Genomic DNA, 16,837 nt, shown 5'->3' on the forward strand with positions numbered 1-16,837 from the left:
TCACTTGCTGTTTTTCTTCAGACCATTTAATATGCTAAATAGCACAGGTCCCGCTAAAGTCCCCAGGGCATTCCTCTAATAATCCTTCTCCATTTGTATTTAGATTGTTATGTCTCTCTTGTATTTAATCTAATTTAATACCCTCTTCGGGCCTTTTCTTCCAGCTGCCTAAGCTTCCAAGTTTACAGTCCTCGTTAAATGTAACTTTTGTTTTGTTTCTTGATTATAAAAAGTTGTTCCTTCTGTTATCTACCCTTCTTCGATGTAAACCGATCTGATATGGTATTTAACCATGAAGGTCGGTATAGAAAAATGCTAAATAAAATAAATTTGGAAAGCTATTTAATCCTAGTCTGTTTCCTGTCTTTTATCCACTTACTAATCTGCATTAGGATACTACCTCCTATCCCATGACCTCCCAATTTCCTGAAGTCTCTTCTGAGGGACTTTGTTAAATGCCGTCTGAACATACAAATTCACTGTATCAGCTGGCTCACCTTTATCTGCATGCTTATTTACACGTTAAAAGAAATCTAGTAAACTTTGCAAAAACCATGTTGACTCTCTCCTCTTACCCCCCCACCCAAATTAAACTATGCCTATCTGTGTGGTCAGTAATTTTGTTTGTTTTTAAGAATAGTGATGGAGAAGGTACTGGGAAGGGTGACCAAAATGATAAAGGGGATGGAACAGCTCCCCTATGAGGAAAGACTAAAGAGGTTAGGACTTTTCAGCTTGGAGAAGAGACGGCTGAGGGGGGATATTATAAGAGGTGTTTAAAATCAAGAGAGCTCTAGAATGGGTAAATGTGAATCTGTTATTTACTCTTTCGGATAATAAAAGGACTAGGGAGCACTCCATGAAGTTAGTATGTGGCACATTTAAAACCAATCGGAGAAAGTTCTTTTTCACTCAACGCACAATTAAACTCTGGAATTTGTTGCTGAGGGATGTGGTTAGTGCAGTTAGTGTAGCTGGGTTTAAAAAAGGATTAGATAAGTTCTTGGAGGAGAAATCCATTACCTGCTATTAATTAAGTTGACAGCCACTGCTATCACTAGCAACAGTAACATGGGATAGACTTAGTTTTTGGAAACTTGCCAGGTTCTTATGGCCTGCATTGGCTTGATGGACCCTTGGTCTGACCCAGTATGACATGTTCTTATTTTGTCTAGCACAGATGTCAAACTCACCAGTCTATAGTTTCCCAAATCACCCCGGAGTACTTTTTAAAACTTGGCATCACATTGGCTATCCTCCAGTCTTCAATTATTGTGGCTGTTTTAAATGATTGGTTGTAAATAATTAGAAGCAGGTCCACAGTTTTATGTTTGAGTTCCTTTACAAATCTGAGGTGTATACCATCCAGTCCTGATGATTTATTACCCTTTTTAGTCTGTCAGTCTGATTTATTACATCCTCCAGTTTCACAGTGACTGTTTAGTTGCTCAGAGTTGTTGCCATCAAAAACTGTTTCCGATGTGGGTATGACCCTGACTTCCTCCTCAGTAAAGACAGAGGCAAAGAATTAATGTAGGTTTTCTGCTATTTCCTTGTCCTCCATGAGCAGCCCTTTTACCCCTCTGTCATCTAGTGGCCAGCTGACTCCTTCATATGTATTTGAAAAAATATTTTATTACATAAGAACATAAGAAAATGCCATACTGGGTCAGACCAAGGGTCCATCAAGCCCAGCATCCTGTTTCCAACAGTGGCCAATCCAGGCCATAAGAACCTGGCAAGTACCCAAAAACCAAGTCTATTCCATGTAACCACTGCTAATGGCAGTGGCTATTCTCTAAGTGAACTTAATAGCAGGTAATGGACTTCTCCTCCAAGAACTTATCCAATCCTTTTTTAAACACAGCTGTACTAACTGCACGAACCACATTCTCTGGCAACAAATTCCAGAGTTTAATTGTGCGTTGAGTAAAAAAGAACTTTCTCCGATTAGTTTTAAATGTGCCCCATGCTAACTTCATGGAGTGCCCCCTAGTCTTTCTACTATCCGAAAGAGTAAATAACCGATTCACATCTACCCGTTCTAGACCTCTCATGATTTTAAACACCTCTATCATATCCCCCCTCAGTCGTCTCTTCTCCAAGCTGAAAAGTCCTAACCAAGCTGAAAAGTCCTAACCTCTTTAGTCTTTCCTCATAGGGGAGCTGTTCCATTCCCCTTATCATTTTGGTAGCCCTGCTCTGTACCTTCTCCATCGCAATTATATCTTTTTTGAGATGCGGCGACCAGAATTGTACACAGTATTCAAGGTGCGGTCTCACCATGGAGCGATACAGAGGCATTATGACATTTTCCGTTTTATTCACCATTCCCTTTCTAATAATTCCCAACATTGTTTGCTTTTTTGACTGCCACAGCACACTGAACTGACGATTTCAATGTGTTATCCACTATGACACCTAGATCTCTTTCTTGGGTTGATGCACCTAATATGGAACCCAACATTGTGTAATTATAGCATGGGTTGTTTTTCCCTATATGCATCACCTTGCACTTAACCACATTAAATTTCATGTGCCATTTGGAAGCCCAATTTTCCATTCTCACAAGGTCTTTCTGCAAGTTATCACAATCTGCTTGTGATTTAACTACTCTGAACAATTTTGTGTCATCTGCAAATTTGATTATCTCACTCGTCGTATTTCTTTCCAGATCATTTATAAATATATTGAAAAGTAAGGGTCCCAATTCAGATCCCTGAGGCACTCCACTGCCCACTCCCTTCCACTGAGAAAATTGTCCATTTAATCCTCTCTGTTTTCTGTCTTTTAGCCAGTTTGCAATCCACAAAAGGAAAATTAGTTCTTACCTGTTAATTTTCGTTCCTGTAGTACCATGGATCAGTCCAGACAGTGGGTTGAGCCTCCTTTCCAGCAGGTGGAGACGACTAAAACTTGAAGGATGCCCTATATCAGGACAGAGCCTATCCTCTAACCCTTCAGTATAACGTATGTCAAAGCAGAAAAAACAACAAACCCAAGAATAGGGTCAAACAAGTAACCATAAAGCTCAAAGGAGCAACTATAGAAAAAAGTAGAAACAATAACCATACACTCTTGTATAAACTTGGTATAGAAAAACGACCAAGGCTTCCGGTGTAATTGCTCAGTAATCTTGCACAAAGTGAAACATGAAAATCTGCAAACCTGCAAGAAAACAAGCTTTGAGAGGACAGAAAAACAGACAGGGAAGGGCGTCTGGACTGATCCGTGGTACTACAGGAACGAAAATTAACAGGTAAGAACTAATTTTCCTTTCCTGTACGTACCCGGATCAGTCCAGACAGTGGGATGTACCAAAGCTTCCCTAAACTGGGTGGGACTGAGACAGTCCCGCTCGAAGCACTTGCTGCCCAAAGGAACCGAAAACCGGAGCGTGCACATCCAGACGGTAGTGCCGAGCAAGTGTGCAGAGACGTCCAAGTGGCAGCCCTGCAAATCTCCTGCGGGGAGACAGATTGACTCTCCGCCCACGAAGTAGCCTGAGAACGCAGAGAATGGGCCTTGAGACCCTCAGGAAGCGGACGACCTTGACAAAGATATGCCAAGGAAATGACAAAGATATGCCAAGGAAATGACTTCTTTCAACCACCACGCAATCGTGGTCTTAGAAGCCTGTTTACCCCGGTTGGGACCACTCCAAAGGACAAAGAGATGGTCTGATATGCGAAAGTCATTGGTGACCTGGAGATAGCGAAGCAAGACTCATTTGACATCTAGCCGACGAAGGTCGCCACCAGCCGTACCCGCAATCTCCTCCGGAGAGAACGCGGACAGTTCTACCGACTGGTTGACATGAAAAGCAGAGACAACCTTAGGCAAGAAGGAAGGAACCGTCCTGAGAGAAACCCCGGAATCCGAGAAACGCAAGAAGGGCTCCCAACAGGACAGTGCCTGAAGCTCGGAAATCCGGCGAGCAGAGGAGAGAGAGACCAGAAAGACAGTTTTGAGTGTTAGATCCTTGAGTGTAGCGTGGCGAAGAGGCTCAAAGGGAGCCGTACAGAGAGCACGAAGGACACGTGGCACGAGAGGGGGGACGAAGGTGCCCAACACCCCTCAGTAAACGAATCACGTCTGGGTGAGCAGCTAAGGAATGACTGTCCACCCGACCCAGGAGAGAGCCAAGCGCAGAGACTTGAACGTGTAGAGAACTGAAGGAGAGGCCCTTAGAAAGACCCTTCTGAAGAAAAGAAAGAACCAGAGGAATCGAGGTGGAGCGTGCCGGAACACCAGACTCTGCACACGCGGACTCAAAAACTTTCCAGATGCGCACATAGGCCAGAGAAGTCAAGTGCTTCCGGGCTCGCAGCAGGGTGGAGATGACCTCCTCCTTATAACCCTTGCGCCTCAGGTGACGCCGTTCAAAAGCCAGGCCGCTAGACAGAAGCGATTGGCCTGGTCGAAAAATACAGGCCCCTGCCTGAGGAGACGAAGAAGATGACCGAGTCGCAGGGGCCCGTCCACCGCTAGATTGAGAGATCCGTGAACCACGGTCTTCGCGGCCACTCGGGAGCGACTAGAATCACCGGTCCCCGGTGGAGCTCTATTCTCCTGAGAACTTTCCCCACCAGTGGCCACAGGGAAACACGTACAGAAGGATGTCCGCTGGCCAAGGTAGAGCCAGAGCATCCACGTCCTCTGCGCCGTGCTCCCTCCAGCGGCTGAAGAACAGATTTGCCTTGGCATTGCGCAGAGTCGCCATGAGGTCGAGGTGAGGAGGACCCCACCTGTCCACTATCAGAGCCATGGCCGCGTCCAAGAGCTCCCACTCTCCCGGATCGAGCGACTGCCGGCTGAGGAAGTCGGCTTGAACATTTTCTTTGCCTGCTATGTGAGAGACCGCAAGGCACTGTAGGTTGATGCTCCGCCCAAGAGAGGAGACGGCTGGCTTCCAAGGCTACCATGGGACTGCGAGTGCCCCCTTGGCGATTGATGTAGGCCACTGTGGTGGAGTTGTCGGACAGGACTTACCGCAGATCAGGGGAAGGAACTCCTGAAGAGCCAGGCGGACCGCCAAGGTTTCCAGTCGATTGATGTGCCAGCGCTACTGAGTCTGCAACCATGTTCCCTGGGTGGATTGAGAAAGGCAGACCGCACCCCAGCCCAAGAGACTGGCGTCCGTGGTCACTATCGTCCACTGTGGAGCTTGAAGAGGCATCCCTTGCAGAAGATGAGGAAGAGACAGCCACCACTGTAATTCGTCGGCAGTAGAATACAAGAACGGAAGGACTACGTAAAACTGCTCCGACGCTGGCTGCCAACGGGATAGCAAAGCTTTCTGCAACGGACACATATGAGCAAAAGCCCAGGGGACAAGGTCGATGGTGGAAGCCATGGATCCCAGGACTTGAAGATAATCCCAGGCTGTCGGAGAGGGTAGCGCGATCAGATTCCGGACCTGATCGATCAGCTTGAGAGCGCGCGCCCGTGGTAAGAAGACCTTGCCTACTCGGGTGTCGAAGTAGGCTCCCAGGAATTCCAACTCCTGGGAGGGCTGAAACTTGCTCTTGGAAAAGTTCACTATCCACCCGAGGGAGGCAAGGAGCTCCAAGACACGATCCACCGCCCATTGGCAAGAGGTCTCCGACTTGGCCCTGATGAGCCAATCGTCCAGATAGGGGTGGACGAAAATCCCCTCCCGGCGGAGGGCCGCCACTACCACTACCATGACCTTCGTAAAGGTGCGAGGAGCGGTCGCGAGGCCGAAGGGGAGAGCTCGAAACTGGAAGTCCTGGTTGAGGATGTGGAATCGGAGATACTTCTGGTAATCGCGGTGGATGGGAATGTGGAAGTACGCTTCTGCGAGATCGAGAGAAGCAAGGAACTCTGCGGGGCGGACCGCCGCAGTGACCGCACGCAGGGTTTCCATGCGGAAGTGGGGGATCTTGAGGGCCCGATTGACCCTCTTGAGGTCCAGAATGGGGCGGAAGGACCCGTCCTTTTTGGGCATGATGAAGTAAATAGAATACTGACCTGCGCCAATCTCCTTTTCCGGAACTGGGACCACCGCTCCCAGATCCAGGAGTTTGGAGAGAGTCTGGACCACCGCGTCCCTCTTGGCCCGTCCGCAAGGCGAGAAAAGAAAGAGATCCGGCAGGTCCCTGACGAGCTCGAAAGCATACCCGTCTTTGATAATGTCGAGGACCCACTGATCCGATGTGATCTTGACCCATTCCTCGAAGAACAGGGAGAGGCGTCTGCCGAGGTAAGGAACAGAGGAATGGGTCAGCTGAACTTCATTGCGTGGCAGGTTTAGAGGTGGCACGCACGGGCTGGCCCTCACGAAAGTGCCGCCTGCCACGAAAGGACTGTGACCTGGACTGAGCACGAGAAGAACCCCTCGTGGAACCGTCCTGCCCCCGAGAAGCGAAGAGACACTGGCCCCTGAAGCGAGAGCGGGAGGGCGCTAAGGACCGGGAAGACTTAGGGCGGTCCTCTGGAAGCTTATGAACCTTGTTGTCAGCCAAGGAGTCCATAAGCTTCTCGAGATCCTCTCCAAAGAGCATCTTACCTTTGAAGGGCAGCGTGCCCAGCCGAGTCTTCGATGACTGATCAGCCGACCAATGGCATAGCCAAAGGAGCATCCGGGCAGCCACCGCCGAAACCATTGCCTTCGCCTGCACACGGACCAGGTCGTAGAGGGCGTCCGATACCTAGGCGGTTACGGCCTCCAGACGTTCGGCTTGCTCTGCCTCTGCTGGCGGAAGATCCCGGGCACAGAGAAACTGTTGAACCCACTGAAGGCCTGCCCACATCATGAGGCTGCTACAGCAAGACGCCCGGACCCCGAGGGCCAGAACGTCGAAGATGCGCTTCAAGTGAGCCTCCAACTTACGATCCTGTGGATCCTTCCACCGGAATCGTGGTGTGTTTGGCCACCACAGAGACATAAGAATCCACAGAGGGATATCGCAGCAGCTCCAAACCCTCCTCCGGAAGGGGGTAGAGCTTATCCATCGCACGCCCCACCCGGAGCACACCCTCAGGGGCCTCTCATTCCCGCAGGATAAGGAGCTTGAGCATGGGGTGGAAGGGAAAGGCCGAGGCCGGAGCCCAGAGCCCCCCCAGGACCGGGTTCATATCCTTAGGAAGTGAGGCCATGAGATTATCCATGGAAGGACTCTCCAGATCCAGCTCCTGCAGAACAAAAGGGCAGAAGGGGCTCCAATTCCTCCTTACGAAACACACGAAGGGCTCTGGGGTCATGCCCCTCTGAGGGGGGGGGGGGGCATCTGCCAAATCCGAGGAAGCGACGGGGTCTGAGGACCCGGGAGACATCGGGGGGGAAGGTGGGGCACCCCCGGGACCACCCGCACTGGTCCCTGGGGCTCCGCAGCCAGTCCGGTCAATGGCGCTGAGCGAGGAATTTTTGGCGGGGGGGGGGGGGGGGGCTTTCGTCTTGCTCATGCAAGCTAGCTAAATAAGATTTGTGCATGAGGACAACGAAATCCGCTGAAAAAGGGACCCTGGATTTACCGGGGGGGGGGGAGGGGTCAGGACCCCCTCCTGGGGACCCACGGGGCCAAATCAGGGGTTAAATCAAAAACATCAGCCCCCCAGCCCCAGGGAGCACTGAAATCGGCCCAGACGAAAAATCCAATATGGCCGCTGTTCCCGGGCTCTGCCGACCCGGGAAAGGCCTGGCCATGCCGGGAGGAGTGAAGCCCCAGGCTAAATTTGCTTGTCCTGCGGAGGAGGGACCTTTCCCACCCGGCAGGCAAGCAGTGCAGAGACCCTGCCGCGAAAAACGCGAAGAGGGCAGCCCACAAGAAAGGCAGGCTGCCTGCCGGGACATAGCAGATCCGCGGCTGAAGAAAAAAAGCAGAAAAAAGGTTTGATTGACAGCCTGCACAGCAAGAGAGAGCAGGAGGGAAACCTGCTGCCTCCTGCTAGTCTGGCTGCCAGTTCAAGGCCTGCTTTGACCAGAAAAAATAAAAAATGCTGGTCAACTGCTGCAAATAAGTTAGAGGTAGGTGAGTACCTGCAACTTATTTAAAGTTTAAAACTTTTTTTTTTACTGAGCGCAGCAGCGGGTTCAGAAACCCTCTCAGCAGCCAGAGGGGGGAACGAGACCCAGAGAGACTCGGTACCCACACTTGGAAGCATCCACGGACTCAGGCTATGCAGGGAATCCCCTCCTGCAAAAGGGGCAAAGCCCCCCTGAGCCGGGCAAGAGCTGGGAGACAGAACCGTCTCCCACAAGGAAAAGGAAAAAGCACTAAAAATAAAAGGGCAACTTCCCTTCTGTTTCTTTTTTTTTTTTTTTTTTTTTTTTTTTTTTTAAAACAAGTGAGAACCAAAAGAAATACTTGCTTGAGCCTAGCAAAAGACAGAAAGAAAAAGGCTGACTAGCCTACAGCAGAGAACCGAAGGGGAGATGCTGCACCTGCTGGAGACAGACGAATACTGAAGGTTTAGAAGGAAGGCTCTGTCCTGATATAGGGCATCCTTCAAGTTTTAGTCTGTCTCCACCTGCTGGAAAGGAGGCTCAACCCACTGTCTGGACTGATCTGGGTACGTACAGGAAAGGACATCACCACCTATCCCATGACTTTTTACTTTTCCTAGAGGCTCTCATGAGGAACTTTGTCAAACGCCTTCTGAAAATCCAAGTATACTACATCTACCGGTTCACCTTTATCCACAAGTTTATTAACTCCTTCAAAAAAGTGAAGCAGATTTGTGAGGCAAGACTTGCCTTGGGTAAAGCCATGCTGACTTTGTTCCATTAAACCATGTCTTTCTATATGTTCTGTGATTTTGATGTTTAGAACACTTTCCACTATTTTCCTGGCACTGAAGTCAGGCTAACCGGTCTGTAGTTTCCCGGATCGCCCCTGGAGCCCTTTTTAAATATTGGGGTTACATTTGCTATCCTCCAGTCTTCAGGTACAATGGATGATTTTAATGATAGGTTACAAATATTTACTAATAGGTCTGAAATTTAATTTTTTAGTTCCTTCAGAACTCTGGAGTGTATACCATCTGGTCCAGGTGATTTACTACTCTTCAGTTTGTCAATCAGGCCTACCACATCTTCTAGGTTCACCGTGATTTGATTCAGGCCATCTGAATCATTACCCATGAAAACCTTCTCCATTACGGGTACCTCCCCAACATCCTCTTCAGTAAACACCGAAGCAAAGAAATCATTTAATCTTTCCGTGATGGCCTTATCTTCTCTAAGTGCCCCTTTAACCCCTCGATCATCTAACGGTCCAACTGACTCCCTCACAGGCTTTCTGCTTCGGATATATTTTAAAAAGTTTTTACTGTGAGTTTTTGCCTCTACAGCCAACTTCTTTTCAAATTCTCTCTTAGCCTGTCTTATCAATGTCTTACATTTAACTTGCCAACGTTTATGCTTTATCCTATTTTCTTCTGCTGGAGAAGAGACGGCTGAGGGGGGATATGATAGAGGTCTTTAAGATCATGAGAGGTCTTGAAAGGTCTTGAACGAGTAGATGTGACTCGGTTATTTTCACTTTCAATTAATAGAAGGACTAGGGGACATTCCATGAAGTTAGCAAGTAGCACATTTAAGACTAATTGGAGAAAAAAAATTTTCACTCAACTCACAATAAAGCTCTGGAATTTGTTGCCAGAGGATGTGGTTAGTGCAGTTAGTGTAGCTGGGTTCAAAAAAGGTTTGGATAAGTTCTTGGAGGAGAAGTCCATTAATGGCTATTAATCAATTTTACTTAGGGAATAGCCACTGCTATTAATTGCATCAGTAGCATGGGATCTTCTTAGTGTTTGGGTAATTGCCAGGTTCTTGTGGCCTGGTTTTGGCCTCTGTTGGAAACAGGATGCTGGGCTTGATGGACCCTTGGTCAGACCCAGCATGGCAATTTCTTAATTTCTTATGATCCTTCTTCCAATTTTTGAATGAAGATCTTTTGGCTAAAATAGCTTCTTTCACCTCCCCTTTTAACCATGCCGGTAATCGTTTTGCCTTCTTTCCACCTTTCTTAATGTGTGGAATACATCTAGACTGTGCTTCTAGAATGGTATTTTTTAACAATGACCACGCCTCTTGGACATTTTTTACTTTTGTAGCTGCTCCTTTCAGTTTTTCCTAACAATTTTTCTCATTTTATCAAAGTTTCCCTTTTGAAAGTTTAGCTCGAGAGCCTTGGATTTGCACACTGTTCCTCTTCCAGTCATTAAATCAAATTTGATCATATTATGATCACTATTGCCAAGCGGTCCCACCACCGTTACCTCTCTCACCAAGTCCTGTGCTCCACTAAGAATTAGATCTAAAATTGCTCCCTCTCTCGTCGGTTCCTGAACCAATTGCTCCATAAAGCTATCATTTATTCCATCCAGGAACGTTATCTCTCTAGCGTGTCCCAATGATATATTTACCCAGTCAATATTGGGGTAATTGAAGTCTCCCATTATTACTGCACTACCAATTGGTTAGCTTCCCTAATTTCTCTTAGCATTTCACTGTCCGTCTCACCATCTTGACCAGGTGGACGGGAGTATACCCCTATCACTATAGTCTTCCCCGATACACAAGGGATTTCTACCCATAAAGATTCAATTTTGTATTTAGTCTCATTCATGTGTTTATCCTGTTGGACTCTATGCCATCCCGGACATAAAGCGCCATACCTTCTCCCGGGTGCTCCTCTCTGTCATTGTGATATAATTTGTACCCCGGTATAGCACTGTCCCATTGGTTATCCTTTTTCCACCATGTCTCTGAGATGCCAATTAAGTCTGTCATCATTCACTGCTATACATTCTAATTCTCCCATCTTACTTCTTAGACTTCTGGCATTAGCATACAAACATTTCAAAGTTTGTTTTTTGTTTGTATTTTTATTCTGCTTTTTAATTGATAGGGATAAGTTAGAATTTTTTAGCTCAGGTGAGTTTTTAGTTACAGGCACTTGGACTACTTTTCTAATTATTGGAACCTCACTGTCTGGATGCCCTAATTCTAATGCATCATTAGTATCCTTTGAAGATATCTCTCTCCGAACCATGCGCTGCTGAGCGACTATCGGCTTTCCCCTTTGTTCTAGTTTAAAAGCTGCTCTATCTCCTTTTTAAAGGTTAGCGCCAGCAGTCTGGTTCCACCTTGGTTAAGGTGGAGCCCATCCCTTTGGAAGAGACTCCCCCTTCCCCAAAAGGTTCCCCAGTTCCTAACAAAACTGAATCCCTCTTCCTTGCACCATCGTCTCATCCACGCATTGAAACTCTGGAGCTCTGCCTGCCTCTGGTGACCTGCGCGTGGAACAGGGAGCATTTCAGAGAATGCTACCCTGGAGGTTCTGGATTTAAGCTTTCTACCCAAGAGCCTAAATTTGGCTTCCAGAACCTCCCTCCCACATTTTCCTATGTCATTGGTGCCCACATGTACCACGACAGCCGGCTCCTCCCCAGCATTGTCTAAAATCCTATCTAGGTGATGCGTGAGGTCCGCCACCTTCGCACCAGGTAGGCATGTTACCAGGCGATCCTCACATCCACCAGCCACCCAGCATCTACATTCCTAATAATCGAATCACCAACTATGACAGCTGACCTAACCCTTCCCTCCTGGGCAGTAGGCCTTGGGGAGATATCCTCAGTGCGAAAGGACAATGCATCACCTGGAGAGCAGGTCCTTGCTACATGATCCTTTCCTGCTGCACCTGGTTGGTGCTCTCCCATCATGAGACCTTCTTCCTCAAAGGCAGCACCAGGGCTGCCAGTCTGAAGTTGGGACTTGACTACTATGTCCCTGAAGGTCTCATCTATATACCTCTGTCTGCCTCAGCAATTCTCCAGGTCTGCCACTCTAGCCTCCAGAGATCGGACTCGTTCTCTGAGAGCCAGGAGTTCTTTGAATCGCATACATATGTACAACTTGTCACCGGTGAGTAAAATATCATTCATGTAACACTATGGAAAAGACTGGGAAGCCCCCCTCTTGCTGCTGTCTCCAACTGCTGGTGGGGAGGCAAAACCCAGGAGTCTGGACTGATCCGGGTATGTACAGGGAAAAGAGATTTTTGCAAAAGGTTCTTAAATCTTCAGAAAAGAACATCGTAGAAAGTGTAGGGAAATAATAATGTGAGTAACTAATTATGTTCTCAAAAAAAAGGGTTAGAGGCTATCCAAAAGTATCTTTTTCCAGAAAACTGACCTAATGTAATTGAGGTAACTTCCTCTTTTACCCCCAACTAAACCTACTCCCCTGCCCCAACTAAGGCCTCTTAGATTTTATAACCCAATCCTCTCACAGATTTTATACAAACATACATTTCCCTATGGTCCAAAAGGAAAGAAATCACAAAATATCCACTCACAAAACATGGGACCTGAAATATTGAAAAGCAAACATGAAAACTAACCCCAAATTCTAAACTTGAAAAAACACCAGAGGAAAAAAAAAAATCAATGCGATCTTTTTTTCTGTGGCTTCTTAAAAAAAAAAAAAAAAAAATATATATATATATATATATATATGCAATGGCCAACAACATTTACAGGTCGATACAGTAACGTGCGGTTAAAGATTCTCCGTCTGTAACGTGCTGGCAGCGCACAATACAGACGAGTAAGGCGATCCAGCGATACAGTCTCCAGTTTCACGTGTCCTTAGCGCTTCGTAAAATAGACACATAACCCTTTCCGCACGCAGCATGTATATGATGTGTAAATGAACGAATTAGCTGTATAATGAAGGAATTAGCTATTCCCCTCCGATACTGTAACGGGCGCTGATATTATCTCCTTAGTAACCCGCTGTTTTGCCGCGGCCTTAACGTGTTAGTTTACCGCCTCCCCCTAGTAGGTGTTAGGACTGTGAGTCTAGTAACAAATCCATCGACACCGCTTAAGATACTCAAAAACAATAAAACACAATAAAAAAAAAAGCGATACAGAGATGATCGAGAAAATGTAATGCTGTGGGACACATAAAACCTGTCAGAAAAAAAAATAAAAATTTTTAAATACCTGTCGGAGGGCCGCGTGGGTCCAGGCGGCCGGCGGCGGGAGCTGGGGGGCGGGTGGTCGCGTGTTAAATCTAGGCCGGGTCGCACAGACGCGCATTCATCCAGGCGGAGGAGCCGGCGGCGAAAGCTGCCGGCTCCTCCGCCTGGATGAATGAATGCGCGCCTGTGCGACCCCTGCGATTCGGCGCTCAAGGCGTGACGTCACGGCATGTGACTGCCTTGAGCACCGAATCGCAGGGGTCGCACAGGCGCGCATTCATTCACTCATCCAGGCGGAGGAGCCGGCTGCTTTCGTCGCCGGCTCCTCCGCCTGGATGAATGCGCGTCTGTGCGACCCGGCCTAGATTTAACACGTGACCACCCGCCCCCCGGATCCCGCCGGCCGCCTGGACCCACGCGGCCCTCCGACAGGTATTTAAAAATTTTGTTTTTTACACTTCCTGGTGCCTGTCATTTCAAATGTCATTTGAAATGACATTTGAAATGACAGGTACCAGCGCACCCAGGTTACTGTATAGGCGCTGTATTAAGCGCCTATACAGTAAAATGGGTTGCGCGGGCATAACCCTTCCCTAATGCTTCACAGCCGCGGCATGCATTTGCATGCAATTAGAAGAGAGTATCAGGCGCTAGGTCAAGAGAACTGTGCGTGCGGGGAGGAAGGATGCGCCTGACACTGCCGCACTGTTTCTACCGCGGCCTTACAGTATCGAGCCGTTAGTAAGGGGGAAAAAAACCCCATCTTTGAAGAGAACGGATTCAACACAATTACATTTTTCCTGATAGCTTTTCGAGTCTGCTTCAGGTTGCCTCATCATCAAATGTTGCACAACTTTCACCAACACAAAGGCTTTCAATTCACTATAACCTAGTGTAGTCAGAGGAAGAAATATCAGAACATTTCAAATTGCAGGAAATAAAGTCATATCCTTCATGTTACACTAATGTGTGCTATAAGAAAGTTTTAACATGATCAATCCAAAAAAGAAAGGTGGTTGGTAGTCCTAATTTCTCTTCCAGCTCAATCAGAACCAGTATTGGGATTCTGCTCCATAAACCTTCATTCACAACTATTCAAGGATGTTTCTCCTATTTTAATAGACCCTCCCACTGTTCATAGTCTAACAACTGTAGCAATAATCCTGAGACAACTACAGCAGAGCTCCTTATAGGATGCTGTATCACAGATTCTATATCCTGCCACCAGGTGTCACTCTTAATGTCCATTACTTGGACCCCCCAAACCCCAGGGGTTGTGAGCACTGCTTCCCCAACATCCCCAGTGTGAAAGACCCAATCTGGGGGATCAAACCAGAGACCTTCAGTATGGCAGTGTGCAGCAGTGCCACTGAACAGGGCCGACCCAAAGCAAACACAATAGAAAGTTAAGTATATGTCACCTTAAACTGGAAACTAAACACAAAAAATGGCTGTATTGAATGTCTTATTTTATTTCTCATAATTGTTTTTATGAATGTTTTCACTATATCCCACCCCAAACATTGGAGAGGCAGGTAATAAATACTTTAAAATAAATATTACTAAAAGCAAACTACTCAACTTACTCCAACAGGTTTGCCACACCAATATTTAAATATTGAGACTGAATGGTAAGTCTGTTAAAACCACTCATTCAACAGCTTCCCCATCATCTCCCTAGCCAGAAAGTGTATATTTATGTTGTGTATTTATATTGTTTCTACAAAATTTCTCGAGGGGCGGACGAGCTTCTGTTTCATTCCCATTGGGGAAACCTCCCCTTCATGGCTCTTCTCTGGCTAAACTCCCTCTCTTCCCCTGGGAACTTTTTCTCCCAAGTCCACCCTCCTCGGGGAGCTCTTTCTCCCGGCTTTCCTACTGCTCCTCTCTACCAGGGGGGAACTCTTCCTCCTGACTTTATTTCCACCACCCCCCTCCCTCCAAAACTTTCTTCCGGCTTTCTTCTCCTCCACTACTCCGACCCCCGCCCGCGCAATCTTTCTAAACTGTCTTTCCCATCCCCCCACCCACCTTCTCCCTGGGGAATACACATTGCCGGCTGCGCCTCCCTCTATACAAAGTATTTTCCCACCTTCTCTTTTTTCACCCTCCTACTGCTTCTCTCCTCCAATCCCTCCCCCAAGTGGAAACTTTCTCCCGTCTGCTCCCCTTTTCTCCCCCTCTCAGGGGAGAAACTTTCTCCCGGCTTTTTCCTCTCATCCTCCACAGGGAAATGTTTCTCCTAGCTAGCTCCCTCCCCCTGCCGGTTAATCTATTCTCTGTCGCCATTTTCCCGTCCACTCGCAGACTGTGCTTGGCGCTGCCGAGGCTCCCGTTTTTCCCGTTACCGACCGGAGCTCCAGAACCACCGGAGCTCAGGTCGGCCTGTCGGGAAGACCAGACTGCGGAACCAAGAGTCCTAGCAGGCGGGAGACACAAGGGTCGCCGGAAGGAGGCGCTGAGCACTCACCTGCGGCGGGCCCGGCGGTGACCGTACCGAAGGGAACCGGTGAAGACTGAGGAGCCGGACGCGCCAGGCCTTAGGAAGGAGACAACAGCTGCTGCCCGGATGCGCGAGACCAGCCTGCGTCGCAATCCCTCACGCGCACATCCCTGCGCGGATGAGGTGAAACAGGCGCGAGGAGACGTGACAACATCAATAAAAACAATACTAATAAAAAAAATTAGAGAGTAAAAAAAAGGAAAAAACAAAGAGAAAGGGAGGAGATTTAAAAAAAAAAAAGAACCTCGCCAAAACCTCGCGGCGACACGTGACTTATGACGTCACACGAACCCAACCAGCGGAACTGTCTGGAGGGGGAGGGGCGCTCCACGGCGCACGCGCTTACACCCACGCTGGGCCCTTTAACTTTAACTGAAAATACGGGAAAAGTTGGTCATCTGTGATTGACTCCCCGCCTTAAATAGTGCTTTCGTTATGGGCTGCTCTAGTTTAGCTTAGGAGAAAGGGTGTGTTCGTCCCGTTCTGGCAGTATTACTGATTTAAAAAAAACATGATTATTAATCAGTGACAGGTTAAAATATAATTATATAGGCACTCCTATACAATGTAAATTAAACGCTTTATAGCAGCGGTATTTTTCTGGAAAACTCAAATGTGTACTATCGGTATCTAGTTGGCTTGCAAAAATGTGAAATATATATCGTATGGAAAAAAATTACTAGTTTTTACAAACTCTAACGGCCCTTCCTGGTGATATTTAGCACATCATAATCTTAGTAGATTTTCTATATATGGGATTTTTCCCCTTTTTTCTGCCTTGAATAAACCAGACTGTTGTGCTTAGTACCATCTATGTTTCTTAAGTTTTTTTAAAAGGAAACATTCAGATTTTTTTTTTCATTTCATGTGTAAAGACTTTAGCGTTCAAATGTTAGAAAGCTTCTCCTATATAACCAATCTCTTTTTAAGAACCCCCCAAAAATGGTGGTTCTTTGATGGACTAGAAAGGTGTTATATAAACCAGATTAGATAAGATTAGTGCTAATGTGCATCAAAACTAAAGAAACAATTATCTGTGAGACTTTGTATTGTTTTCACTATTTAGTTCTCTTATGCATGTGAAGAAGGGATATTGGATAATGAAATTGTATATGCTACAGTACTTCTGAATTATTCTTACAGTTATCCAACAAAAGGTATTACAACCTGTAAAGAATCCATTTACTTAAAGAATTCTTATAATCAAGAAATAACCTGGCTAATGGGAAAAATGCTCAGATTAAAATTAGGATCGCACCTAGAAACTGTGGACTGGAAGAACCTGAACTCCTTAGATCTCAAAAACTGAGCAAGGTCAGGCCTGAAGGGAGGATCACTAGGGAAGACCAGCCAAGCCGAGTCAGACCAGTGGCTC

General features: G+C 47.1%; 1 protein-coding gene across 2 annotated transcripts in view; it reads right to left on the reverse strand.

The window, feature by feature from the left end:
* The window catches only part of ZHX3 (zinc fingers and homeoboxes 3), a 58,628-nt gene that overhangs the window by 39,922 nt on the left and 1,869 nt on the right, over window positions 1-16,837 (reverse strand). Inside the window, exon 1 of one of the 2 annotated variants that reach the window (XM_029612321.1) lies at window positions 15,430-15,829. The exons of the other annotated variant lie outside the window; for it this stretch is intronic. The gene's annotated coding sequence lies outside the window, so the exon portion shown is untranslated. Of the gene's footprint in view, window positions 1-15,429; window positions 15,830-16,837 lie in introns of those variants that run through there. 2 annotated transcript variants of the gene reach the window in all.

The sequence above is a fragment of the Rhinatrema bivittatum genome, chromosome 8 (genome assembly GCF_901001135.1).
Source record: "Rhinatrema bivittatum chromosome 8, aRhiBiv1.1, whole genome shotgun sequence".
In the NCBI taxonomy this organism is placed as follows: Eukaryota; Metazoa; Chordata; class Amphibia; order Gymnophiona; family Rhinatrematidae; genus Rhinatrema; species Rhinatrema bivittatum.